The sequence below is a fragment of the Notamacropus eugenii genome, chromosome 6 (genome assembly GCF_028372415.1).
Source record: "Notamacropus eugenii isolate mMacEug1 chromosome 6, mMacEug1.pri_v2, whole genome shotgun sequence".
NCBI lineage: Eukaryota > Metazoa > Chordata > Mammalia > Diprotodontia > Macropodidae > Notamacropus > Notamacropus eugenii.
The window spans coordinates 116,192,848-116,219,359 of NC_092877.1; the positions used below are offsets into that span (position 1 = coordinate 116,192,848).

The following is a 26,512-nucleotide window of genomic DNA, read 5'->3' on the forward strand; positions in this document are numbered from 1 at the left end:
AATTTGATATTCACTCCTAGTACTCCACACAAAGGTTGCTTTATTGGATCCTTCCTCTTATAGTTCTTTCCCTAGTACCCTAGCCATGGAAGGGTGTTGAGGATGTGCTCTTTGCTACACAGGATTAATGCTTGGGTTGAGAGTGAGTTCTGTTTTTAAAAAATGTTATTTAACAAAATATTTCTCATTTTAAATTAGTTCCTAAGAGCCACAAATATTGAATAAGCATTCTCTCTGAGGATAAGGTCTCCTATATCAAAAATATTTTGAAAAACAATTTTTATTGCAGTAAAGAACTGGATGTAAAGGCATTGTTCATTGATTGGCTTAACAATATGGCATATGGATGTACAGAGTATAATTGTATTGAGAAAAGCGAAGAATATCAATAATCCAGTGAAACGAGATAATTTGCATGAACTTATGCAATATAAAATATTCCTAACTAGGAGAATGTCTTGTAATGACCATAACGATATAAAGGAAAACAACATAGAAAGATTCAATGACTTCCATCAAGGCAATGAACAACAATAATTTCAAAAGAATGTTAACAAAACATTCCTTCTTTTTTATCTGAATGAGATCTTTGTATGGCTGTAAAATAAGGTTTAGGTTTTCAGATATGGCAACATGGTGCTTTGTTGAACTCAGCCATAACTTTGTTACAAGGAGAATTCCATGGGTGTGAAGAGGTATAAGTGGAGAGTGAACCATTGAATAAGGGACAGTGATAAAGGAAATTTAAAAATTCTTCCATAAAATGATTGTTTTTTTATGATGCCAATTTTAAATAAATTTTATTCTCCAGGACAAGAATTGCATTTCCACTTGTTTACTATACTGTTAAAGTGCAAGGCTGTCCAGTTCTCTTCTTCTGCACACATTCAAGTATTCAGAATACCCAGATTTATAGAGTAGTTGAAATGTTGCTTTTAAACTGCTGCTTCCTTGCTTACAAATTTGAGTCCTTCAATTTTTGGAAAACTGTGTGGAATGGTCTTCCTTCTAGTGTATTTGTTCAACCTCTTCAATGGTGGGTCCAGAAGAAGCACCTCCAGATGGGCTGATCCACTCCCTGGGAACCCACCAGGTTTGCTTCCTGCCATACCTCCTGTCTCTGATACAGTTTAGTAATGATGGGGTTGAAGACCTTCTACAATTCTTTCTACTAATCCTCAAATTCTTCTTAGCTGTCTGGTTCTGCTCCAGCTAGTTGATTATTTCATTACATTTGTCAATTATCTTCTGTTTGATTTCATCACCAATTTTGCCTTTCAGTTTTTCATCATTTATAGTAGTCTTCATGATGACAGCATAAGATTCAAGATAATTCTTGGAATACATCTTGTCTCTCTGCTTCTCATCCTCAGCCTTGTATTTTTTAGCCTCCTGGACCACACAGTCAATGTCTTCTTTCTCAGATGACAATTATCATTGGAGCTGCTGATCTTGTTTCTTTGCCTGTGCTCTTACTCACAGCATAAACTTTGAGCATGCCATCTGCATCCATGTCAAAAGTTGCTTCCATCTGAGTAATACCCCTGGGTGTTGGGGGTATTCCTGTGAGCTTAAACTTTCCAAGTAGGTTGTTGTCCTTTGTCATTGCTCTCTCACCTTCATCACTTTGGATAAGCACAGCAGGCTGTCTGTCTGAATAGGTCATAAAGGTCGGTGTCTGCTTGTTGGGGATGGTGCTATTACATTTGATCAGAACTGTCATAGCTCCACCAGCAGTTTCAATTCCAAGGGAAAGTGGAGTGACATCCAACAGCAACAAGTCCTGCACATTTTCAGATTTATCTCCAGACAATGTGTCAGCCTGGAGAGCTACACCATAAGCATCAGGCTCATCAAGAGTTCTTGCTGAGATACTCTTGCTGAGTTCCTTGCCACTGAGGAAATTTTGCAGAAGTTTTTGGATTTGGGGGATGCAAGTGGAACCACCCACCAAGATGAAGTCATGAATTGGTGATTTATCTAGCTTGGCATCTCGTAAGACTTCTTCCACAAGGACAAGTGTGACATAGAAGAGACCATCATTCAGATCTTAGAAAAAGGATCAGATGATTGATGGATAGAAGTTAATACCTTCATGTAGGGAGTCAGTCTCTCTCTCTGTCTTATTCTTTTTGCAATTTGAAACCGAATTTTATTGAAAATACTTGAGTACAATATGAGAGGAAATAACAGGAAATTAATTTTGTAACAATGACCTGATCAAACACCACAAACAATACAATTCTTGGACATTAACAATAGCTAATAAAGGAAAGATATTATATAAATACTTACTGATTGATGTGACAAAATTGGGGGGCATGCAACTTTGGTATGATCATGGTTCCATAATCATATTATTTGGAAAGTGACATGAGATTGTTCTACATGCATGCAACATAATTGGATGTAAATGAAAGACTTAACTGGTTCCATTTGCTGTAGGCTAATCTAATTAGCCTGACAGGAAACAGAAAACCTAAAAGTACCTTTATTTTCTCTTGAGGCATCCTTTACAGACAATTTGAGCTTTCACTTTCATCTGTTTCTACTTGTATGTAAGTAAACAGAGCTATATTTAACACAATAAATTTATTTTAAAAATAAGAAAAATAACATTAAATAAATGACAAAACAATGATTTCTTATCAGATCAAGCTGGCTATGCAAATTACATCCTGTTTTATGCTAGAGGATAAAATAAGTTTTGGAAACTTTGGGTAGCTCTCCTAGTCCCACTGCACACCAACAACACAAACATAAATAACTGCACTAAGTCTTTTGATATACCTAATATAAGAAGACAAAGCAATGTATTTGTTCCATTGTTTAACATATTAGATGAAATCAGAAATCAGAAAGTCAATGTTATCAACCTATCAGTTCATGAATGTGTACATTTAAACTTTATTAAACTAAATAAAAATATTTATATTATTAAACTAGAAAATTTGTTAAACTTTATAATCCACACATTAAAAATATGCATTAAAACTTTATTTATATAAACAATAAATTTTAAATATTTTCTTGCCAGATTTCTTTAGAATTATCTTTTGGAAGCTACTTTACTTTATAGAAAGATACAATAAGACTGATTTCAACAACTGAAATGTCAAATAAATCATTTCAGTTTTAAACTTCTGTTAACCTGAAGTAAGGTTCTTTCCATGCTGGAATAGAAAACGCTAAATAATGTTGTCATTAAAATTTTTTTAAAAGATTACAAAGTTTAATATTTTCAACTAGAAGATCAGAGAAGGGGATTCCATACCATTAAGTTGGGTCTGCATTGCTTTTTTTTTTATCAAAATTATAGAGACTTATTATATAGCCAAAGTGCATTAAGAAACAAGACCACATAATGTTCAGGATATATTTGGAGGGAAAGGATACTGGTATTGTATTAATCTCAAGTGTCCTTTGACTTCTGAATTAGAAAAAATGTATAAATAGTAATTTTTCCTGTAACAAAATATTAGTTTAATGAATTCTTCACTGACACTCGAGAATAATCAGTTTTCATTCTAATCAAACATTTAATCTGTGAATATTTTTCTTTATTAATACTTTCTACATAAATATTTCAACTTAAGGATGATTTAATGAATTAACTGCTAAAAACTTTTAAGTATTTTAGACTACCAATAGCACAACTTTACTAACCACAAAAATCCAAAGTGGCATTATATAAGCAAACATTTTATAATCCTGATAATTCTGAATTTTACTCATGTCAAAGAGAAAAATTAAGAGACTGAATAGTTTTGGTGGATTTAGGATCTAAATATTGCCTTAGTCAAGTGTGAGCATACATTACTCTATATTTAATAATTTTAAAGTTCAGTGATTTGGAGTCCAATCATTGAAATGTCAATTTTTCTTAGCTTCAAAAAAAATTGAAAAGCAGCAGTAGCTAAATGTTATATAAAGGAATACTATAAGACAGACTGTAGTGTGAATTTTTAAAGAGTTGGGATTTTCTGTGCAATTTTCCTTTTCAATTTTTAATTTGCTACTGCCGTCAGAATTTGCCAGACAGATTAGATCTAGAAATTTCTAAATAATTCTAATGTCAGAAATAATTTTGGAATTTTCCAGCATGGAAATATATTTTTCAGAAACAATAAGCAAAAATTTACAACAATATGACAGCCAACTTAGATACAATTCATAAAACTACATTCATTTATAATATATTGTCCATAACTGATTTGTCTACAAAATTCCATCAGCAAGTTGATCAATGACCAACATTAAGCTGATCAAACCTTTGTTTAAACTAGGTAAAGTTCAAGAAATTAATCTGAACTGTTGGAGTCAGTCTCAGTACTGGCCTTAGAGCACTCTTTGTACATTGACAAGTGGTGCATAAACAGTGAAACTGATCTCTTTTTCTCACATGTGTCTTTCTCATTCTTTCACTTGAACTCAACAATGAAACTGTTGACTATGTTGTTCTTGAAATCTTACCCACCCAAGTGAGTGCCCCCAGCTGTTGTCTTGACCTCAAAGATCTGATCTTCAGTGGTAAGAATCCCATCTTCAATGGTAAGACATCAAAAACACCACCTCTGAGGTCAAAGATCAACACATTTCTCTCAGGATCAACTTTTTTATCAAAGCCATAAGCAATAGGAGAAGCAGTTTGCTCATTGATGGTTCAGAATATGTTGATACCTGTTATGATTTCAAGATCTTTCATGGCCTGACATTGGAAATCATTGAAACAGGTTGGTACTATGACCACAGCATTTGAGAGTGTCCCCAAGGTAATCTTTAGCAATTTCTTTTATCTTGGTCAATATCATGAAAGATAGTTCTTCTGGATAGAAACTTTTGGTTTCTTCTTTGTATGCTACTTGGACCATAGACCTGTCCATGTCATTAATCATCACAAAAGACCAATGCTTCATGTCTAACTGTACAGTTGCATAATCAAATCAGTGAGCAATCAGATATTTGGCATCAAAAACTGTGCGGGTGGGGTTCGTTGCAACTTGATTCTTTATTTCAATATTCTTTGTAGGTGAAGGCAATGTAGCTCGAGATGGTCCTGTTTCTTTGGTCATTATTGAGGATATCTCCTTTCCCATCCTGGAAGACTCCTGCACAGGAATAAGTGCTGCCAAAATCAATGCAAACTGTGAGTACCTTCAACATAACTTCTGAGCAGTAGGGGCATGTAGCTGATCACTTTGGGGGAAGAAGGACGGCTGCTACACTGAGTAGACTCAGAATGATTTTTAAAGTCAACCTAAACTAACTTTTAGGAGCTGCTAAACAAAGGCAGAATGAAATCTGTCAGGTGCTTTTCATACAGTTATGCAAGTTGCAAATATTAAACTTGGTAGTTAATATTAAACCTAGATAGGGCAGGCTTTACAGTTTTGGACCCAAGGTGATTTTTAGATTTAATATAATTAGCACGCATACACACACACACACACACACACACACACACACACACACATGCACACATACCACATATATAATGAACATTTCTGCTATGAAAATAAAACAGTGTGGTTTAGCTGTAATTTCTGCATCTACAATTGGTAAAATAAAAAAAGAAAGAAATTTAATCCAGGATTGGGCTGATCATGGATTAGTGGTCTGCAGCTTTCATGGATTTAGAAAAGACAGTACATGCCAAATTTCTGCTGCAAGTGTCCACAACTTCCATCATGACCTTAGTATAAATAGAATTTCCCCCCCACAGTTTTATTTTATTTTTAAAGGAGTTTTACAGAATTTTTTTTATTTGCTTCATAGAACACAATGGCCTGGTTAAAATACAGTGGTAACTTTACAGCGTAGTATGATGAAGGAAAGTAAAGCAGAGCAAACAATATAAAATGTGGGTATTGTGAGTTGTAAAGAGTAAAAGAGGAGACACTTCTGTCAGCTAAACACTGATGAAACTCTCAGTAGGCAAATTTAATTAAAGGCAAATACCCACAGAACTGTGGAAGGCTTCTTTGTGTGTACATTTCAAGTCATTCTCAATATAACTGAAAGAGGCTGGAATAGTAGAATTCATCTTAAATTATAAATGGAAGAATTCATTTTATTTATTTCTTTTCATCAACTGAATGGAAAGCACTAGTCAAAACACTTAGGAGAGGGTCCAAATACTTAACCACGGAAGGATAAGGTATTTTGCTAAGAAAAATTGCTTAATTTTAGAAGACTAAAGACATGTTCTCTTCAGATTCTATCTATTCTTTGATTTTGATGAGGTTTTTCAAAAAAATGTGGAAGAGTCCTTACATTCTTATTTTGAGTTGGATATTTTTGCTCAACTTATCTTTGAGCAATGGATAATTAGATTAATTAAATTTATCAGCTGTCTTAAATATGAGATTTTGAGACTTTGAAGATTTAAACTGACAGAGTATTTGAAATTTCAGTTGCATGATCATGTGTTTATCTCTCAGAAATGCAACAAGGCATATCATTGTAGTTGTATGCTTTGTTCTGTACAATGTTTCATATAATTCTTATATTTTTGTATTTAAAAAGAAAACTTTGGTGCCATAGAAGTGTTAGGATAATTTATTTAAATTTTATTTGGAAGAAAATTAAATAGTTATCAATCACAAACACACATATATATACATACACACACATACATGCATGTATATGTAATATATCTATGTATTATATACGTAGGCACACAGGTGTGTATCCTTTCCTTTGTTGACACTCTTTTCTAAATTTAACTTGTTTCTAACATAAAAGATTTCAGAAGAGATTTAGGATCATAGATTTTTTAAAAATAGAAGGAAGAGTAGAGTATACCTACTACAAAGTCCTCATTTGTTTCTTACAAATGTATAAACTGAGGCTCTACAGTTTAAGTGACTTGTTCAAAGTTCTTCAGATCCTAGGAAATACCTTAGATAATTGTCTCAAAGAGAAAATATAGTTAATATAGTGGGAATTTGACTGGACTAGAGGAGACAGTCCACTACTCTATGCTACTACCAGTTATATGACCTTATGGGTATCATTTGATTTCTGTAGATTTGTTCCCTTATCTGTGAAATGGATATACGATGCAATGATTCTAAGGTCAATCAGTCCTAGACAAAAGTGTAGAATGAATGAAGTTTGTTCTTTATGTCCATTTCCTTATCTTGGCATAGATTCATTTTACTCACTGGAGGTTCTCACTCAATGGGAGAAAATGTATGAATTAATTTAAAAAGTATTAAGTACTTACTATGTGCAAATCACTGTGCTAAATATTGGAGATACAAACAGAAAAATGCAATGGTCTGCTCTAAAGGATCTCATATTCGATTAGGAAGAGAAGCACATTTCCCTGAAGCATAAGGAAGAGGAAACATAAAGTTATCTTTTAACAAGCCTAGAGGGTATGAAATTTATTGCCCTGAAAAATGTTCAAAGCTATGTGCATTTATTGAAATTCTCTTTTACAATATTTGGTACTAGAATGAACAAGAAGCCCATATATGTACTCCTAGGAGAATCAGAAAAAAATTAATGGTGCTTTGCATTAGTCTGTATATAGTTTGGTGCAGCGTGACCCAGACTGAGTTGGTAAAATTTCCTTTAGCTTGCAGAGAATAAACTGTACAAAGTAATGTGGACTTAGGCTAAAGTCATTAAATTGTTCATATTCTTTTGCCTTGGAGACCACAATGATGACCATATACAGCAAAGAGAAAAAGGATAGAGAAAAAATGATCTCATATATATCAAAATCTTCATAGCAGAATTTTTTGTTACACAAATTCTGGAAACAAAATAGATATCAATTAAGTGAGAAATGAATAAAAATATGCTAAATTAATGTAAAATATTGTTGCACTATAAGAAAATGACTGGCAGACATTTTTAAAAACACATTGAAAGATATGTAAAATGAGAGCTTGAATCAAACTTTGACTGCCTTAATTTTCTACTACTGAACAGTATTTTGAACATAATTTTCATCACCTTCTCCCTACCTCACTTTTACATTGAAGTTTTAGTATATATGATGATTAAATTTGGGGAGATGAATCTTATCCAGGTCTTCACAAAATTATTCTTTTCTGCAAAGGATGCTAATGCACAGGATTTGTTTTCATTTTGGTCTTTTTTTAAATGGTCATTATTAGCATTGCAAAAGAACAGTGGAATTTAAAATACTGGAGCTCTAATTCTATCTGCAACCTACTACCGGTGAAAGCTTCAAAAAGCTGCTTAACTACCCTGGACCTCAGTTTGTTTAACGAAGAGTTTTAAGTAGATGAAAACTAGAACATTTTTTCAGCTCTGATCATTGACCATAAGATGATCATGTTCCTAGAAATACTCTCTCCCCATGTCTCATAATAAAACTAAATCCTTAAATTATTCTACTTACAAATGTATGACACAGTCTTGGAACCCCTAAATCCCTTCGGGGGATTCAGGCTCATCTCACACATCAATCCACATCAAATTCCGTAAAGCCAGTCCTGATTGTTCCATTTATTAGAACCTCTTCCCATAACTGTATTGCAATTTTGTATAGATGTATTTTATTTATGTATCTGTAAGCACTACATATCTCCTCAGAAGTATGTAAGCTTTTTGAGAACAGGACCTATCTCACATTTGTATTTGTATCGCTACTATGTAACTGAGTGCCTGATACAAGGTGCAGTCATTGTGGTTGTTGTTGAGTCATTTCAGTCATATCTGTCACTTTGTGACTCCATCTGAAGTTTTCCTGGCAAAGATACTGTAATGGTTTGCAATTTCCTTCTCCTGTTGATACAGTATATTCTTTATGTCAGGCAATCAGAAGTTAAGTGATTTGTCCAGGGTCATAGAGCTAGGAAGTGCCTGCAGTTGTATTTGAACCCAGGTCTTACAGGCTCCAGGACCAGTGTTCTATCCATTAAGTCATCAGTTGCCTCTATCTGACACATAGTAATTGTTTAATAAATGCCTGTTGGTTGACAAATTAATCTTTTATTTAACTACAACTATCTTTTCAAATTTTCACTGTGTGAACAAATTGGTAGTACCAAAAGTTAAGGAAATGTTTATTGACAATTAGAAAACTTTATTATTCCTGACATCTTTCTCCCTTTCCCCCTACTTTGCCACTAGCATTACAGAAATACAAGAAAGCCTAACTAATCTAGGGGTCATTTTGTTCATAGGTTACCATGGTCAAAGGAGAATTACGAAGTAGGCAGCTTATTAGTGCTTAAATTAGTTGTGCTTTGTTAGGCTGGTCCTTTAAAGAGAACATTCATATTTTCACCTGGATGTTACTCGAGCCTTTCTATCATAGTGGAGGCTGCCAGAGTTTATGCAGTGACACCTTAGTCTGGAATAATTCAGGGTCAGCTTCATACAACAATAAGGTGTTGGAGTAGGAAAATCAAATTACAAAATTATCACCACATCATCCCTTGGCTCTCAACTTCTGTCAACAGTGCCAACATTCTTTTTGTAGCTCATCCTTCTGTGTTCATGTGATCGGATCACTAACGTAACAATAACTAATAAGAATAACAACAGCTGACATTTATGTAATGTGCCAAGCATTGTGTTATGAACATTACAAATATTATTTCATTTGATCCTCATAATAATTCTGCTATTGCTATGCCCATTTTACAGATGAGAAAATGCAGGAAAATATAGATAAAATGAGTTGCTCCAGGTCACACAATTAGCAAGCATTTGAACTTGGATTCTATCTCTAGGTAATTTTCTATTTACTGTGTTTAATTCCTGCCTTCGCTGTCCCAAATGCCCTCCATATCTCAACATGATTAAATGAGTTGATGGAGGTTGACTAACCCAACGGGTGAAGGCTCAAGCTATAGTTCTCTCAATTACAGCTTCCTGGGGGCCTCAGGGCATAAAAAACAGGCATGGATTTGAGTTGCCCCCCAAGTTTTAGAAATGTCCCAAGATTCTCATATCACCAAATCTTGTTACTCCATGTTTACACAAGGTAAGTGCTAGAATATCCTTTCTATGAAGTGTCAGTACCTATTTTTTATAACTGCTGACTGATTAATTCATGGTTCAATTTGTTTCAACACCATACTTAAATCAATAGAGCCAATATTTCCTATTATATTGTGCTATACAGTGAGCTTTCAATTTTTGTCACTGCTTTCCTAAGGATTTTGAATTACGATTTTTCCCTCTTTTACAATGATAATCAATGCTACTTTACCCATACTGTTGTTTCTACCCTTCTTAATCTTATCAAAATTCTTCTTCAAAGCTAGTTTAAAGTGTTGTCTCCTCCATGAATAGTCCAACTTTGGTTCATTAATTTTTCTATAAACCTGAAGCCTGGAATACATAATTTAACACATAATTTCTTTCTATTTGTTTTTATCCATGTAAATCATTAGAATAAAATTCTCAAGGGCATGGATCTTGAATTCTACTTTGGTAGAAGTAGCTAGCATAACTCTAGAGACAAATAATTAAGAACTTAAAAAATATTGTTAACTTAATCAGTTTTGTGTGAATAACCCAGAGGAAAAAAATATCCCTTCCTTTACCTAAGAAAACTTTTGGGACTCTTAAATAAATTTGTTTTGTTTGTTTTCCAGTGTTTTTGTATTGGATTTGGGATGTGGTATAAGCTCCTCTTGATATAGTCTAGATTTTCAAGTTTAAAAATACAAATTTCGTATACTGTAGCATGGGAAAAGAAAACAATAGTGACTTTATTAAATTCCAAGGGCATATATCAGGCACTGGGTATTGAACTGTGTAACAATGTATTACAAGTTCTGTTTGCATACTTTCCAGAATAGGCTCAAGATTAGATTGTTACATATAAAATTTAACAGATACTCAAAGATTTGAGCACAAGCAATTTTTTTATATTGGAGAAAATGTAATATATTTCAATGTATTCTTAGATTTCTTTGGTTGGCATGTTAATTGAGCTTGATTTTTTTGTCTATTTTGAAAGTGATTAATTCATTTTTGGCTTCCACTCAGGTTTCTATTTTCTCTAGGATCATAGAATCAGAGACCTAGAATAGGAAAGGACACTAAATCTCATTAAATCTAATGCACTTAAATAGATAAGAGAAATGAGATAGAAAGTATAAATATCTTACCAAGGATCACCCAGCAAAACAAAAGTTCATGGCACAATTGGGACCCAGAACCCAAGTATACTGTATTATTCATTATACCATGTTGGTTTGTCCAGGTTTGAACTAGGTTGGTTTAAAAGTCTAGCTGACTGCAAATCTCATTTTATTTTCTCTTTCTTTTTCTCATTTTGGAAGTTATTTTATCTCACCAGTGAATAAATTCATTAACCTACACCCCCACATACACCTGAGAGAAAGAAAGGAAATCCAATAATGTAGGGTAAAAATAAATTTTAGTGATCATATATAGATCAAGAATCTCTAAGATATTTTGACTTCTCTCCAATAATCTCAAGACTATTCTAACCTCTTCAGTTGTGGAAGACTGGAATGAGATTATATAAATCCTGATATAGCTATGCCATATCTAAAACTGTATTATAAAAGAACAATCATCAAAACTACTTTGCACTGGCTAAGAAATAGAATGGTAGATCAGTGAAATAGGTTAGGTACACAAAAAACAATAGTCAATGACTGTAGTAATCTATAGTTTGATAAACCCAAATACTCCATTTTCTGGGATAAGAAGTCACTTATTGTCAAAAACCTGCTGGGAAAACTGAAAAGTAGTATGACAGAAATTATAGTTACACATAAAATCTTATACCTTATACAATAAGCCATAAATCAAGATAAGATCAGAATAGGCATATATATGTATATATGATGTATATCATGCTCTGAGAACCAAGATGGCAGAGTAAGCCATCTCTGAGTCTCACAATGACCTCTTAACAACCATAAAATAATATCCCAGGAAAATATCCTGGAACTGTGGAGCCAGAAAAGGGATAGGGTGGAGCACTTTTTTGGCCCAGAAAACTTGGAGGAGCAGTAGGAGGTGGTCCATCTCACTCAGGTAAGGAGGGAGCATATTTCAGGATAGGAGGCATCCCAAAAAGCCAACAGGAAGCACCTGTCAGTAAACCCATGGGAGATGCTGAGCCACAGTGGGATGAAGCAGGTAAATGTCAACACTGGGAACCCCATGTGCCTTAACATAGCCAGCAACTTCCAGCTCATAGAACCACCATGAGTTTCAACCACCTATGAACTCCTCATGAAAAATTTGCCAGGGCCAGATGGATTTACAAGTGAATTCTAACAAATATTTAAAGAACATTTAATTCCAAACTATTTGGAAAAAAATGCAAAGAAAGAGTCCTACAAAATGCTTTTTATGATACAAATATAATACTGTTACCTAAACCAGGAAGAACCAAAACAGAGAAAGAAAATTATAGACCACTTTCCTTAATGAACATTGATGGAAAAATTTATGAAAAATATTAGCAAAGACATTACAGCAACTTTTCATAAGGATAATACACTATGATCAGGTGAGATTTATACCAGGAATGCAGGGCTTGTCAAAGTGGGGTTTGATCCCAGGTCTTCTGAATCCAGAGGCACTGGGTTTTCCACAGAACCCATAAAAAGAAAACATAATGAGTAGCCAAGACTACAACAATTAAGAATCAGCTATCTATTCTTGAGTAAAGGCTTCCACCAGACTGGGACTTGAAAAGTTCTAACGTTCTAAAATCTGAGTTTGTACTCATTCAATAGATACTTAAATAACCAGTTTCTGTGACACACTACACTGGACACTATAATACACTAGCAGCTGCTCTCTCACCTAGTTTCATTCATCGACCCATTTCAACAGAGCAGTAAGCACTGCAATACATTAACCTATAAGACAATCAACAGTAAGGTAACAAAGGAAAATTGAATCTAAAACTTATGGTATTCAATAAAGTTGTAACATTAAAAACTGATGACTACATTGAATTATTAAATAATTAATATAACTCATGCTAGAAAGATTATTTGGTATGCATGAATTCCTTTTTCTTTAAGAGGAATTGCCTTGTTTGGAGCTATTTCAAGATTTTATGAAATTTTTGGTTGTTCATCCTATTAAGGGGTCTGGGTGAGTAGCTAAAGTAGTTGAAACAATCAATATTATTTGATTCAAGGACTATATCATTTTTAGATATAAATTTCTTGGTTGATTTCCTATTGAATATAGATTTATAAACAGCCAAAGAATATGTCATTATTGATTTTTCTTATACTTAATAGTCAAAAGTCTTTATTATTCTTTGACTATTTTTCTTTGTCTTTGTATCTTTTCTAACAAGGACTTACATAGGTCATAGAGTGTCTTAAGAAAACTTCTTGCAGTGTTAAATAGGCTACTTAAGTGGACATTCCTTATGGACGACAGGGGGCTCAGATAAAATGAAATAAACATTTTTATCTAGCTAAAAAAATAATATATGAAAATATAAAGCCATAAATTCATATTCTTAATGGTAGACTTCCTCCATGTAGACATATTTAGGTAAGATAAACATTATTTTGTATTCATGATCTCCAAAGTGGAGGTGGGAAGTTGGGTGGAGATAAGTGACCTCAAAGATCCTGCTAGTTTTAAATCTATAATTATATCACCTTATGATCTAAAGGATCACACTCACTTCTATTTAGCTATTGAAGCTCCAGTGTCTATGGCCATGCATCTAGTAAGTAAAGACAACAAGACACTGTAAGATTTCTTGAAAACAGAATGCTGTCTTGCACTCAAATTCAAATTTTATTAAACTAGCCCTGTTCTAATTTCTGGACATTCGTGTGTGTGTGTGTGTGTGTGTGTGTGTGTGTGTGTGTGTGTGTGCGTGCGCACGCATGTATTTAACACTGTAGACTCTAATTCTTTGAATCTTAGTATTTCCTCTAGAAATTTCTTCATAACTTTGTTTCCACTTGTCATTTCAATATCTTGTGCCTTTCCCGTAGGTTGTGATTATTTGTAAGCCAACATATGACAAAGACTTGGTTAGCAGTTAATTCATGAAGTGTGAAAATCAGTTAATGCATGAATATAACACTATTTTTGAACCATAAAAATAGATATGAAGAATTCAGAAAAGTATAGGAATACTGACATGAATAGATGCAGGGAAGTAAGCAGAACCAGAAAACCAAAATAAGAAAATTCCCACAGCAACATAAATGGGAAAAATGTCACAAGGCTTTATATACCTCACTCTTCTTTTCAGAAAGGAGGGCCTATGAGTTTGGAACACTGCATACAATTTAAGACTTGGTTGTTGTTTAATTTTTGTTTAATTACTCTCTTTTAAAAATTTCTTTTTATCCCTTGTTACATGGCATGACTCATTATGTAGGAAAGGGAAAAGAAGGTACTTGGAAATGATGATGTGAGGAAAACAAATTAAAAATAAATATCCAAGGTCTTTAAAGAGTTAGGGCATGAATTTTCTGCAAGTCATAAGTGAATAGACTATAGTTGATTTTCCTATATATTTTCTCCTATTGGTATGATGGTACTTTTAAAAATGTGTTTTAGACTACAATATAAGAAATAAGGAAGGGTAAATCAATAAATTTCAGCAAAAAAAAAAAGGTGAGAATGTCACTGTTAATGTAATTTTCTTTAGAGTAAGTTTATTATTTTTAAAAAATCTTGATTATTTAAGAATATTAGAAAGGAAGATAACATTTTATTATTAATACAGGGAAAAAATATACCTTGAACACTGGGGGAAACAACTGAAGCACAAAGGTTGCCAAGCATAGCTAGCATTTTCTCTCCTCAGTATTCTTTTTTTTTCTTTCACTGAAATGCTTCTGATTTTGAAATAATTATTAGAAGTTTAGTGGAAAAAAAGAAGGAAAGTGTCTGCTTGTATGTATTTGACCACAAGAGAATGTCACTTTTCTATTGCTTCTGTTCATATTCTTAGCAGGAAGCTTCAGCTCTGTATGTGGCTACTATGCCCACCTATGGAGTTATTCTTCTTATTATGCATGTAAACCTCAAGATACTGACAAAGTCCAAAAAAAATTTTTGAGGAAAAATTGAAAAACATTTGGAAGATTTTTTTTCTTTAAAACAACAACAACAAAACACTTGAATGATGATTTAAAAAAATAAGATGGAAATCTGACTATAATATACAGCAACAGGAGTGTTTTCTGTTTTTATTGCATTGTTGATTCAACAAATTCACACACTTTTGGGAACATGATCTGAGTGTTAAGTATTATCATATCATATAAACAGATAAGTGATTATAAGATTGTTATTGAGCTGAAAGTCTAACTAAATGCTGATAAACATCCTTTTGAAGTCTAAGAGAAGATAAACTAGAATGATTTATACCAGATCAGAATCACAAAGTTGTGTTTCTCCTATTTCCCCATCTTCCTCAGAATTTTCCTCAGTTCTATTCTGCCTCCATATCTAATAATTCTCACTGTTACAAAATGAGGGATATTCATTGTCTTTAATTAAAAAAGGGTTGATTTTATAGTTTAATTTCAATGGACTGGAACAGAAAATATTATTGGCTATCTTTTAGGAAGTCAGTATCAACCAAAAAAAAAAAAAACCACCAAAAATAGTGATTTCCAATCTGGTTGTTTATATCCCAAAATGTTGTCAATTACTTTAAGATATAATGTGAAATATTTTTAATTGGTAAATAGTTTAAATGTAGTTCCATATAGATATGTGTCATATGTAGCATATACATCACATTCCATCCAGCAGCCTAGTGGTCATTTGTTTTAGTTTTAAAAAATTAGAAAGCATTTCAGAATAATCTAAATCAGCCTGAGGAATGTATCCAGAGTAAAATCAACGTGCTTAGATATTATTTTATAAGCCACAAACAAGTCTTTAAGAACTGGCCATCTAATTTGAAAAAAAATATAATAAGTTGGTCAAGACAGAAAAATAATTTCATTCTCTCTATCATCTTTCAAATATGTACCCTATAGAAGTATTTCACTAATTAATGTACCAATCAGATGATATAACTGAGGATTTGGAATTCAGAAAATAACAGCTTTTGAAGAAATTTTAGTATCCATTTAAATAGAAAGATGAAATCATACATGAACAAAAATCTTCTTACATGTAACTGACAAAGTATTCTCTAAGCTCTGCAGTGATTTGGGGAGTCCATGACCTCGCAATACAGAAAATTTTAATTTTATACTACTAACCCTTAAATATGATTTCTTTACATCAACGTTAAATATACCTCTTTGCTTTTTCCATTAACTGCTTCTATTTCCCTTTAGTGAGGCAAAGTCAGATAAGTCTAATCTTTCTACAAGGTGGTCCCTCAAATACTTTAAGGCACTTACCACATTCATTGCTTCAACACTGCCAACTTGTCTTACTCTTCAAGCTAAGTGTCCCCTGTTCCTTTGGCCACCTTCAAATGACATCAATTTGAGATGCTTCTTAAAATGTGATGCTGAGAAGGAAATAAAATACTCCCTTGATTTATTTATATTGCCTCTATTGCTAAATTGTACAGTTGATATGTATTCACTTTGAATTTCACTAAAAGCCACAAACATTGTTTTGCTTATTGTTTTTCAAATAAACTATTGTGGAGTTACATATGAATTTTCTACTTTGAAGTTGTTGGAGATTTTTCAACCTGAGGGCAACTTTTGATTTATCCCTGTTATTTTTAATTAATTTATTTTATTTTTAATTTATGAAATAAAATAAGCATTTCCATAATATAATAAAATAAAAAAGATGATTGCCCATGAAACTGCAAACCTATAACATGCTACTTGCTATTCCTTTTAAATGTATAATAGTTATCATTTATATTTTTTCCTGTTAGGTGAGTACCATTAGATGCAAATATGTGTCTGTGCATGTGTACTCACACACACATACATACATACACATATACATATATAATGCAGAACCATTCCATACATTCTTCTATCAGTTATTTTCTGGATGAAGGTAGTGTCTTCCCACATAGGCTTTTTGTAGTTAATTTGGGTATTTATAATACTTAAAAATATTATTTTGGTTCTCTTTATTTGCTCTTCATTATTTCATGCAAATATGCCATTTTTTTAAATCAATGAGCTCATCATTTCTTACAGTACTAATATTCCATCCTGATCATACACCGTAACTTGTTCAGTCACTCTCCAGCTGACAGACATCCCTGCAATTTCCACTTCTTTGCCACAAACAAAGAGAGCAGCAATAAGCAGTCTAAAACATGCAGGAACTGTCCCCACTTTTCAATCTGTATCCCCAGTATTTAACACAATGCTTTGCAAACAGTGACTGCCTGTTGTTGTTATTCTGAGGTTGTAGTGTCTAGGCCACACCCTCCCTAAAGTCATTGGTTATACAATACTAGAATACAGGACTGAGATTAGGGCTGGTTATATAGATTTTGGAATATTTGAAGTCATATGAATTGGAGGGATAATTATTTAGGAAATTATTTGCTTCCTAAATTATTCAGGGATTGATGCGATTACTTGTGAAGAGTATGTTTATAGCTATATCTGTATACGAATAATTAATTTGTATTTACTTTGCACATATGCACATATAAAGCTCTAAAGGTCATATAAATCATAAGTGAAACCCCAAAATTCTCTCTGTCTCTGTCTCTTTCTCTCTGTCTCTGTCTCTTTCTCTCTGTCTCTTTCTCTCTCTGTCTTTGTCTCTCTCTCTCTGTCTCTCTGTCTCTCATCTATCTAGAGCTATGGGTGAAAATTTTATTGTCTGTTATAATTTATAAAATATTGAAGGAAAAGAAAATGAAAGAAAGAAAAGAAAAAGAGAGAGAAAAAGAAAGGAAGGGATAAAGAAAAAAGGAAGGAATGAAGAAGAAAAAGAAAGAAAGGGAGAAAGGAAGGAAGGAAGAAGATCTTTTGAAGAAATTCATGGTTAGCTTAGTGATTGGAAGGAGAAGGTTGATTGACACAGGACATTCAGAAGAAGGAGACTTGTAAGAAAACAATCTAGAGACAGTGACATTAATACTAAGGAAAGGATATGTCTGAGAGGATGGGGTGAGCAACAGTGTTAAAAGTTGTGAGAGGTCAAGAGAATGAGAACTGGGAAAATTCCAATGTTCAAATGCCAACATTAAAAATTTCTCCCCTCATCTCTTAATAAATCTCTCTGGTCTCTGTTTCTTCAACTGTAAAATTTGTTAGTTAAACGATTGCCTCCAATTTCCTTTCCAGCTCTAAATATATGATCCTATGACATTTAATTGTGAATATTTCACAGACAGTGAAATGGAATCCCAGAGTTATTAATTCTTTACCCAAGCAGATGTGCTGAGTCTATTTGTAAGAAATTAATAGAACCCAATCAATCTAAGCCTATCTACTGACCTTTGAATTTCTGGAATTAAGATTAATCAGAATATACCAAAGGAAGGAACTGATTAAAAATACTTCTTTAAGAAGCCAGACATTGTGGTGCAACATCTGTAGTCCCAGCTACCAGGGAAGCTGAGACCCATGGCCCCCGTGAGCTTGGAAGTTCTGAAATACACTGAGTTGTGTTGTACTGAGCTCAGTATCAATATAGCAAGCCCTTAAAAGCAAAGTGACTCCAGATTCCATAAGGAAGGGACAAAATGGCCCAGGTCAGAAATGGAGAAGGGGGTGGGATCTGGCCAGTGAGTAAACCCTGTACTTCTAGCTTGGGTAAGATGTGGAGTCCAAGTCTTTAAAAAAAATACTATTGAAGTGTTTATCTGTATGACTAAAACAACTTCATCTTTAAGAATGGACAAATTTATTAGTATTTTTATAGACAGAAAACTGACCTTTATTCTCCCTAGTATCTATCTCTGTTTTTATCAAAGAAATTCTAAAATCTTTGTGATTCCAACACTTTTTGCTTGAAAGAACCATCTATAATGAAATGATGAAAAATACAGAAATAAGCATACATCATTCTTCCCAGTGTCTAAAATTAACCAGTACTCTGAATGATATTTAATATTCAGTTTAATAGCTACACCTTAACTCTACTTTCTACCTTTCAAGAGACATTTGTATATTAACTTATACTGCATTTGCTGCCAGAAGCTGATCTTTTCTTAAGCTGGTTATATAGAAAGCACTAGAATCAGCATGGAATAGTTGGGTAAAGCAGAACTGATAAATGTGGGCAGGGCTAATGTTAATTTAGCTTTGCAAAATGAGTTTAACAGGACTGATGATTTCTAACAATTGTTTGCAATTCTCATATAAATGCAAGATGGTGAGACTAAAATCCAATTTCTGCAATATTTGCAATTAAAAGAGGAATATGCAAAACTCTACATTATGCAGATATATAATGTTTCATTGATTGTTGTTTCCAAAATAATATCATTTTTTTTATTAAAAGATGCAAACATTCTCTTTGGATACAATTTTTATAAAAGATTCAATACCTATCTGAATCCAGTCCTCTCTGATCTCTGTCTCTCACTGTCTCCGTCTGTCCATGTGTATCTTTCTCCTTTTTTCTCAAACACACTCTTTGCATTTAGATTTGATCATCTTATTTTCCCTTTTTTATCTTCCCTATTTCTCAATGGTTTTCCTTTATCCTGACACAGTTATTCAGGTGTCCTAAGCACAGCACCCCATTTCAATGCCATCACTCTTATGGCACATTAGACTGATGGTCCCACTAGACTTAATCCTTTATGTCTGTCACTTTGAGATGCTCAAAATGACTAGACATTTTTTTCTATTTTTGGTTTTGATGGAGGAAAAGCAATAAGATTAACCATTTTAGTCTAGACGATAAAAGAGGGAAATAATCATATGAGATCACTGGAACATTAATAAGCATAGAGTATGGTAAGGTATTGCTCAATTTTCCTGTGTAGAAAGATTTCAGAATCTGGTATTCACATGTGTCAAAGAAATAATCAAGTTTTTTCCATGATCAACCTTGAGAGCTTTCTTAAATTATCACACCTATAGTAAATAAATGCATAGCGGCTAATTTATTCCAAGAGAGGTATGGTGAGCTTGTGAAAAGAAGGTAGGTCTTATAGTTTGGAAGTTCCAGGTTCAAGTCTGTTCTCTTACCTACACTAGTTTTGTGACTACAGACACATGTCAGAGCTCAAGAAAATTTTTTAAGATTTTTCTTAATGAATTACAAATCTGCATTGGTAGATGAAGTTTCCACATTGGGTATTCTCTATATCAATGCAAATCACTGGTAAGATAAACAACAAATAAAAGATTCTTGTAGCATAATATTGGCAGAATGATCAGAGGAATAAAGGAAGACAGCATTTGGAATCATAGGATGAATTTCGAGATGAGAAGGAAGGGAGGAAGGAAGAAAACAATAACGTATTAAGTACCTACTATATGCCTGCTAAATGTTCTCAGAAGTCATTTAGTTAAATTCTCTCACTTATAGATGCAGAAATTGGACCCCAGAAAAATGAAATTATTTGGTCAGAGTCAAAATAATGATGAATAGTAAATGAAAGAGGTAAGATACAAATTCATTAGTTTGAGTGCCATCAGTATTTCCCTTTGCTCTCCTTTTCCAATTGTTGTGTGATTGGAGAGGTGACTGATGTGAGAACTGTGGTGGAAAAATTGACAAGACTTGACAACTAATTAGATAGATAGAATGTGGGAAGAGTGAAAGGATGTCCAGGATGTCTTGAAGGTTGTGAAGCTGAGTGAATTGAAGGATAGCAATATGTTTGACAGGACCAGAAAAGTACATTATTTTAATAGTTTTCTTATTAGACTTCCAGATTCTAGTCTTCTCTGTCTGCAAATATTCTGTTCAAATCTTCCAAATGATATCCCTAAAACACAAAGCTCTTCACTTCCTTTATCCAAGTAATTTTTACAGAGTTTCTATATATTATTGTCTTTTATCCATCCTAAAGATCCAGGGAAACTGCCCTTGCTCTTTTCCACAAATATTGTAGCAACTCATATCCCTCAATCCTAAAATGTATGGCAACTCTTCTTCTTAGAATCCATAGATTCTTGCATAGTTGAATTCATCTCCTGCATGAGACACTTTTTGGCCTCCTAAGATGCTTGGATCTCACAAAAAAAAAAATGGGTTTCTATTAACTTTTTGCATGATTTCTACATACTTACATATATACATACATATATGTGTTCATCATCTTTCCCCCAATAGAATGCCAGTCAATGAACATTTATTAAGCACTTATTATGTATCAGGCACTCTACTAAGTATTGGGGAAATTAAAAATGGCAAAAAGTATTCTGTCACCTCAAGAAACTCATAAAAGTATGTGTATGTATATGTTCATATGCATATATGTGTATATATGTGTATATGCATATATGTGTATATATGTGTATGTTTGATGTATATACATATGCATACTGTACTCATGTACACACATATGCACACACAATGCATGTATATATGTATACATGTGTGCATACATGTGTGTGCACACATTATATGTATCCATGCATATGTAGATATGTATTCAAATAAAGTAATCTGAAAGAGAAATTTATTAGTAGCTAGGTAGAAGACAAAAGTCCTGCAGAAGCTTAGGTCTGAGCCGAGTCTTCAAGGAAGTTAGGGAAACTCAGACTGACAAGGCAAAGAATCTGAATAATAAGAAGCCAGTACACACGCATGGAAAAGTGAAATAGGGTGGTACATTGGAAGAATTCTAAACTATTTGACAGCATGGATAATTTTATTTTCTCTTTGTGTCTTTATCATAGTGCTGGACACATAATAAATGCCCGCTTAATAAATTCCTGTTGATTGATGGAATCCCAGATCTATCTGACTGCAAAGGCAATTTTCTTTTCTACTATACCCCAGTGTCTTCCTTTTGAAGTTTTCAAATAATGTAGTAGTATGGCTATTTCCTCTCTAACAACAAACTCTGAGATCACAGGTGATAGAAATGACCCATCCTCAGAATCTCAAGGCTAAAGTTATCGGTGTCTTAAAATTCATTTCTAAACATGTTCATTTATTGTTTCCATGTGTTCCTTCCTACTATTATATCTCTCATTTCCACTATTTTCATCCAACCACCCAAACTCAAAGAGGAAACTATCATCTGTGTCTCCTTTATCCCTGTATATAACTTTTCAAAATTTGTTTTGTGCAAATAAAATCCCCCGGTTATGCTTAAATAAAATCTGAATGTGTGCAAGATCCAACAATTTTCTGGTGCTCTGATTAGCACAAAATGAAGAAAACATTTTCCTTGAGGTTGTGTGTTATGGACAGTGGATTCAAAGTGTGCACTACTTCATTCTATGAGTCTGTGGGTATGAGATGAAAAATAGAAATAAGATCTAATAGTGTTTTCATCAATGATTAAAATCAATCAAATTTGAGATAGGATATCTGTTTTATAGTGTGGCAGTAACAACCTGCCTTTTTGCTATATAATGACTCTCTGCTTGTTGCATCCTTTAGTTGTATAACTGCAATCTCCCATGCTTCACTAGTAGAACAAATCCTATCACACTTCAAAACCTACAATAAAAACTGTACTCCAAAAATGTCATTTTGCTTATGCCAATAAACTATGAAATGCACCAATTGGAGGATTATATTAATTGAATTTTCACAATTCCCAGAGACATTCCTTGTTTAGATTTATGTTTCTTTTAAATACTGTAAATATATTTTCAGTAAAACAATTACAAGTACTATATTGCATATTTTCACCAACAAACTGAAAACATATGGTAGTGGATTCCATCCCATTCTGTATTCACCCGTGCTCTGTATGAGTGAATGGATCTAGGTGCAAAACTTACTGCCAGAAGTACATTTATGTGTATTAACTCATTCATTCCCTCAACAAGACAATCCTGTATTCACATGGAGATAGAACAATGAGATGCAAAACAGTTTTCTCTAAGTTAGAGTATATTGCAATGACGTAGAAGGCAATACAACTTATTATTCTGGCCTCTTATTTCAGACAACAGTACAGCAAATTTTATTCACGCATATAAAAATGTTTCACAGTTATGGCCCGATTTTGAAGATGAAGAATGTGAAGGACAAAGAAATTGACTATCCCTGTTCTTGCTCTGTTTTTTAAAAAAAATCTACATAAAGTTTCCAACCTGTATAGATTCCTTTCAGGATAATTGCAGATAAAAGTCAGATTGAACTGATTTAATGAAAGAATTAAATATAGATCCTAGGATTCTGATTCCAATTCATTTGTTTGGGTTAATTGAGCATGTTTCCTATCAGGTACAGACCTCTAACATTGTACTTCTGCCTCCCCTTCCATTCTATTTTTGGAAATGAGACCACAAATTTTAGACATTTTTTCAATAAAATACACACAAAAAAACCCCACAAGATGGCAGAGTATAGATTGGTATATAGCTGATGTCTTGCAACAGTATGCCTCAACCACTTTTTAAATAACACCTAAATCAAATTTTGAAATAACGGAGCCAATGAAAGGTCAAAGGGAGACCACACATCAAACCTAAAACAACTGAGGAAGTTCACAGGAAAAGTCAGTAACATCAGGTATCACAGAAAAGCAGAAGTAGGAGCACCAGAAGTGGTAGAGGAAACATTGGGAAAGGAAATGAGAGTGACACCCCCAAACCATGAAAAGTTATTTAACAACTTACTCAAAGTCTCATTAAAAAAAAAAAAAAAAACTTAAGGAGGAGGAGTCAAGATGACAGAGTAGAAGGACAGACCTGCAGAAGTTTCCCACTATAATCCATAAAATACCTGAAAAAAATGACTGTAAACAAATTCTAGAGCAGCAGAAATCACAAAATGACAGAATAAAAGAGATTTCTAGCCCAAGGCAGCCTGGAAGGCTGACAATAAAAGTCTATTGCACCTGCTGTGGAGTATAGCTTGGCCTTGACTGCTCAGCAGGGACAGGACTGGAGCAGGCCTCAGGGCATGTGGAATTCCTGCAAAGGGAGCTTCAAAGGTCAGTGAGAAAGCTCTTTCACCTGCCTGAGAAGAGAATGCAGTCTGGTCCCGGGTGGCCACAGGCCCAGGGCGCAGCAGTTGTTGCAACATAACATCCATTTTAAGAGCCCTCAGCCTAAAGCCCCTGGGGGAATCATGTGACTGATCTGGATCTCAGCACTTAGTGGTGGTCCTGGGGTGAGGAGGAGTGCTGGCTGGCCTGGTGCACCTGGTGGAGGCTCTGTAGAGGGAACCCTACCAGCAGATCCTGGGCAGAACAGAGTGTTTGTGGCTGCTCACAGACAAGAATGCAGGCCAGGTGAGGAGTAAATTCCTCTCTCTTGATTGTGTCATCTTGGAGGAACTGAGAACTTACAAGTCCCCAGAGTATAAAAGTCAAGTAACTGGCTGGGAAGATGCCAAAAAATGGGGGGAGGAGGAAATGTATAGAAGGCTGCTTTCTTGGTGAGTATCTATTTTCTTCCATTTGTTTGGATGAGGAAGAACAATGCATACCATCAGAGGAAGAAATAATAGTCAAAGCTTCAGCATCCAAAGTGACCAAAATAAATATGCAATGCTCTCAGGCCATGGAAGGGCTCCAAAAGTATTTTGAAAATTAAGGAAGAGAGGTGGAGGAAAAATTGCGAAGAGAAATGAGAGCAATGCAAGAAAATCATGAAAACCAAGTAAACAGCTTGGTAAAGGAAACCTAAAAAAATGTTGAGAAAATAATACCTTTAAAAATAGGCAAACTCAATTGGCAAAAGAGTTGTAAAAAGCCAATGAGGAGAAGAACGCTTTAAAAAGCAGAATCGGAGAAATGGAAAGGGATGTTCAAAAGCTCACTGAAGAAAATAGTTCTTTAAAAATTAGAATGGAACAGATGGAAGCTAATGACTTTATGAGAAACCAAGAAATTAAAAAAACAAAACCAAAAGAATAAAAAAATAGAAGACAATATGAAATATCTCATTGGAAAAGCAACTAAACTGGAAAATAGATCCAGGAGAGACAATTTAGAAATTATGGGACTATCTGAAAGCCACGATCAAAAAAAAAGAGCCTAGATATCATCTTTCTTGAAATTATCAAGGGAAAATCTTCTCTGATATTCTAGAACCAGAGTGTAAAATAAATATTGGAAGAATCCACCTGGCACCTACTGAAAGAGATCAAAAAAGAGAAACTCCTAGGAGTATTTCAGCCAAATTTTAGAGTTCCCAGGTCAAGGAGAAAATATTGCAAGCAACTAGAAAGAAACAATTTGAGTATTGTAGAAATACAAGCAGGATAACACAAGAACTAGTGCCTTTTACATTAAGGGATCAAAGGACTTGGAAGATGATACTCCAGAAGTCAAAGGAACTAGGATTAAAACCAAGAATCAATTATACAGCAAAACGGAATATAATATTTCAGGGGGAAAATGGTCATTCAGTGAAATAGAGAGCTTTCAAGCATTCTTGATGAAAAAACCAGAGCTGAATAGAAAATTTCACTTTCAAACACAAGAATCAAAGAAGCATGAAAGGTAAACAAGAAAGAGAGCTCACAAGGGACTTATTAAAGTTGAACTGTTTAAATTCCTGAGTGTAAAGATAATATTTTTAACTCTTGAAACTTTTCTCAGTATTTGGGTAGTTGGAAGGATTACACACACACACACACACACACACACACACACACACACATAGTCAGAAAGCATAAGGTGACTTGAATAGGAAGGGATAGTATCCAAAAAAATAAATTAAGGGGTGAGAGAAGAGTATATTGGGAGGTGAAAGGGATAAATAGAATTGGGCAAATTATCTCTCATAAAAGAGGGAAGAAAAAGCTTTTTCAAGGGAGAGGAAAAGGGAGAAGGTGAGAAGAAAATAGTGACACTCTCATCACATTTGATTTAAGGAGGGAATAACATGAACACTCAATTTGGTACAAAAATCTAGTTTACACTACAGGAAAGTAGAGGAGAAAGGGAGAAGTGGGGGGGGGCATGATAGAAGGGAAGGCAAATGGGATGAGGGAGTAAATGGAAGTAAACACTTTGGGGGATGGTCAAGGTCAAAAGAGAGAATAGAATAAATAGGGACCAGGATAGGATGAAGGGAAGTATAGTTAGTCTTACACCACATGACTATTATGGAAGTCTTTTGCAAAATGACACACATATAGCCTATATTGAATTGCTTGGCTTTTCAGTGAGGATGAGTGAGGAGGGTGGAAGGGAGAGAAGATAGAACTCAAAGTTTTAGGAACAAATGTTGAGGATTTCTTTTGCATGTAACTACAAAATAAGAAATACATGCAATGGGCTATAGAAATCTATCCTGCCCTACAAGAAAAGAGAGAAGTTGAGGATAAGAGAAGGGAGGGCTATGATGGAAGGGAGGGTAGACTGGGGTAAGAGATAAACAGGGTACATGGTGTTTTGGGATGGTGAGAGGGAAGAGATGGTTTCAAAATTTGAAACTCAAAATTTTGTGGAAATAAATGTTGAAAACTAAAAATAAATAAATAAATTTGAAAAAAAGGTAAACAGGGGGAAAAAAACCTTGTTATTCATTATGGGCAAAAC

The 26,512-nt window shown here is 34.0% G+C and overlaps 1 pseudogene; it reads right to left on the reverse strand.

The window, feature by feature from the left end:
• Window positions 1-1,209: 1,209 nt before the first annotated feature.
• On the reverse strand, window positions 1,210-24,054 carry LOC140512110 (heat shock cognate 71 kDa protein-like; annotated as a pseudogene).
• Between the last annotated feature and the right edge of the window lie 2,458 nt (window positions 24,055-26,512).